The sequence below is a fragment of the Etheostoma spectabile genome, chromosome 10, assembly GCF_008692095.1.
Source record: "Etheostoma spectabile isolate EspeVRDwgs_2016 chromosome 10, UIUC_Espe_1.0, whole genome shotgun sequence".
NCBI classification, from domain to species: Eukaryota; Metazoa; Chordata; class Actinopteri; order Perciformes; family Percidae; genus Etheostoma; species Etheostoma spectabile.
The window spans coordinates 30196397-30198417 of NC_045742.1; the positions used below are offsets into that span (position 1 = coordinate 30196397).

The following is a 2021-nucleotide window of genomic DNA, read 5'->3' on the forward strand; positions in this document are numbered from 1 at the left end:
CCCCCATCTTCACATAGGCCTACCCTTCCCCATACCTAGAGCTTGGTGTTATTTCAGTTAGCCTGATAGCTGGTTAGATTTGTAATGAGAGATGAGCTCATGGAAAGTTCCCCATGCCTGTTTTTTAATCAACTTTAACATGGGTGTGTAAACTTATGCAAGCCGCTATACATGAAATGATAGGATACAATATACATACTTACAATATACATGAAATAATAGTATATATACACACACACACACACACACATATATATATATTTGTATACCGTATATATAGGGGGCAGTACATGATTGGAATTTTGGCTGATGATAGTTCTATAATTGTGTGGTTAGTTCCTCTGGAAGTCTTTTTTAAAGTTTGAATGATTTGCGTATTTATGATCTAATTAGACATTAGGGAAGTGCGTTTCCAAACTGCCAAGTTCCTTTAACTATCATTTTGTTAAGATAAGAAAAGCTTCATTGTAGTTTACAGCCGAGCGAAAACAACCCAAAAGCTCCAGATGTGTACACATAGTTTTGCAAGGAGCAGTAGAACTATGCGTGTGTGCGTGCGTATGTGCGTCTGTGTGTGTGTGCGTGCGTGTGTGCGTGTGTGTGTATGTGTCTGTGTGTGTGTGGGCGGAGTTTTTCTGCTCCAAGTTGGAGTGTCTCTGCAGAGGAGCAGAGTGTTTTGAGGGACAGAGTGGACCAGGACAAGGTAAACCAGAACAAGGTAAGACATTCAGTCCGAGCCAACGGTTCCGAAGTCCCAGACTGCGCTGTGACGCGCTAAATCTCCGCTCGACGTCACTGTAAAAAAGTAAAAACGCTTGCTCGGCAGAAACGGAGGGACGGATGTCTTCTATCACGAGCTTCTGTCCATCCGCTGCCCTGATCTCTGCTCCTGCTGCGGGGAAACGGGGACATTCTCTGGATTGGATCGTTTTTGAACAAACGCTGCTGTTGTTTTATATCTGACAACTGTCCTCATATCTGCACGTGTTAAACATCTACCTTTGATTCATCGTTGTTATGCAGTGCGGAATGTAAGTAAGTACATTTACTGCAGGACTGTCCTGACCCGTTTTTAAAGTTCCTGTAGCAGAAACCAAAACATGGTTCCACGAAACGCTCTTCACAAGTCATATTAAGGATCCGGTCACTGCTATCATTGACCTCTGGGTGTTTCACTCAATGTTGTAGCATTATCCTGACTAAACTAGACGCGTAATGCATGCCTTCTGCTTTTTTACCTCAAAAGTTAGATATAATTCCATAGGCTATACAAGGTTTAGTGACTAGAAATTCCAAAAAATACTGGTAATAAGTTGTTGTTAAAGTACATTGGTGGTAGTGTGTGTGTGTGTGTGTGTGTGTGTGTGTGTGTGTGTGTGTGTGTGTGTGTGTGTGTGTGTGTGTGTGTGTGTGTGTGTTGAAAAGAGACAAAAACGTTAAGAAAAACAGCAAAATTAGTGACAAAGATGTAAAAAAAAAAGTGTTAATTTTCAATTTTGGCCTGGAAGGACAACAAATGTTGAGGTACTTGTGGCACGTTCTACTCTTTTATTAGTAGGCCTAGGCTACGTTTTCCGAAGTAAAGGATCTGAAAACTTGTAATAAACTATCTAAAATTAGACTTGATCAATCCAACCTGTGCCCTTTAAGTAGTTTGGCTGATATTCTACACTCAGTGATGTCCTGGCTTCATGTTCCTGTGTAGAGAGAGAAATTCTAGAGTGTGGTCTAGACCTACTCTATCTGTAAAGTGTCTCGAGATAACTCTTGTTATGAATTGATACTATAAATAAAATTGAATTGAATAGAGAGGACGTAGAGGCAGTTGGATCTGCTTTACCAGGGGTGGATTATGACGGGGTTCATCTAATCTCATGACTCGTCTTCCCTCAGCGTGTACAGGCTACGGCCCTGTGAGGGGGGAAGGATTATTTAACCCTTGTGTTGTCTTCCCGCCAAAATTGAAAATCGTGACGCTTTTTTTCAATGTTTGCCACTTTTTTGACGTTTTCAACACTACG

At 41.3% G+C, this 2021-nt stretch overlaps 1 protein-coding gene across 2 annotated transcripts in view; it reads left to right on the forward strand.

The window, feature by feature from the left end:
- Positions 1 to 614: 614 nt before the first annotated feature.
- The window catches only part of hvcn1 (hydrogen voltage-gated channel 1), a 7043-nt gene continuing 5636 nt past the window's right edge, over positions 615 to 2021 (forward strand). Inside the window, exon 1 of one of the 2 annotated variants that reach the window (XM_032528304.1) lies at positions 615 to 718. The gene's annotated coding sequence lies outside the window, so the exon portion shown is untranslated. The remainder of the gene's footprint in view (positions 719 to 2021) is intronic. The other variant, XM_032528305.1, reaches the window with a different exon arrangement.